Source organism: Clarias gariepinus, chromosome 2, assembly GCF_024256425.1.
Source record: "Clarias gariepinus isolate MV-2021 ecotype Netherlands chromosome 2, CGAR_prim_01v2, whole genome shotgun sequence".
NCBI classification, from domain to species: Eukaryota; Metazoa; Chordata; class Actinopteri; order Siluriformes; family Clariidae; genus Clarias; species Clarias gariepinus.
The window spans coordinates 31,968,495-31,969,409 of NC_071101.1; the positions used below are offsets into that span (position 1 = coordinate 31,968,495).

A 915-nucleotide genomic window follows, 5' to 3' on the forward strand; every position below is an offset into this window, starting at 1 on the left:
ATGAGTCTTCAAGTCTCGAGTCGTTCGTTCTTTCGACACGTGACTCCTATAGACGCTATGCGGTGCAATAGATTTAAAAGAACGACTCAGATTGGAATATAAGATGTGAGCTGCTCATTCTGTTTATTGTATTGTATTATTGCATTGTAATATTTTCATAACTGGAACTATAGTCGAAATTTTTGTATGTAGACGTATTGGGGGTCCTTTTATTGAAAACGCAACACTTTAATTCATTTCTGATCAAAAGAACGAAATGACAAAAAAAGATTCGCTCATTCAAAGAACCGAGTCACTAAAATGATTCGAACTTCCCATCACTACTGAATACGCCGTATCACACTGCTGCTGATTTCAAACACAGATGTATTAGAGCTGGAACTCTATTACTTAAGTACACCACGTTGTTCAAAATGATTCGTGGAAGACAATTTCAAACGTAACTCACTATAAGATAATACGTTCACACGAAGTTGTATTAAAAATACTCTTAATCTGATATTTTGACAGAAAGATCAGTCTCCGTAGAGACCGTCAAAAATTGCCATAGCCGACTATATTTCAAGTCGTCAAGGCGGGGTATTGGGTAAAGTTTTCAACTAGCAATAATCGCGCCTCGGATAAACCTCATAGGCTACGATACTGCCACTGCGCAAAGCTAACCATCTAACGTCTGGTATCAGTAAACGGATTCATGTGATTAACATACCCGCTAACGGTAACAAGTAAATGACCACATAGTTAAAGCACAAAAAGTATTTTGATAACTATTACATAAATACATTTAACCACAAAACCAAACACTCACTATACATGTTAAAAATAATTAACAAAAAAATCTTTTAAAAAAAATATTTCTAAAACGCAGTGCATTATGGGAACAAGCAAATAGAAGCCAGGAGCCAATCATACGCG

The 915-nt window shown here is 35.8% G+C and overlaps 1 non-coding gene across 1 annotated transcript; it reads right to left on the reverse strand.

The window, feature by feature from the left end:
• Positions 1-519: 519 nt before the first annotated feature.
• LOC128518165 (U4 spliceosomal RNA) lies at positions 520-660 on the reverse strand. The gene has a single exon (XR_008357624.1). It is a non-coding gene; the product is annotated as a U4 spliceosomal RNA (small nuclear RNA).
• Positions 661-915: the final 255 nt, after the last annotated feature.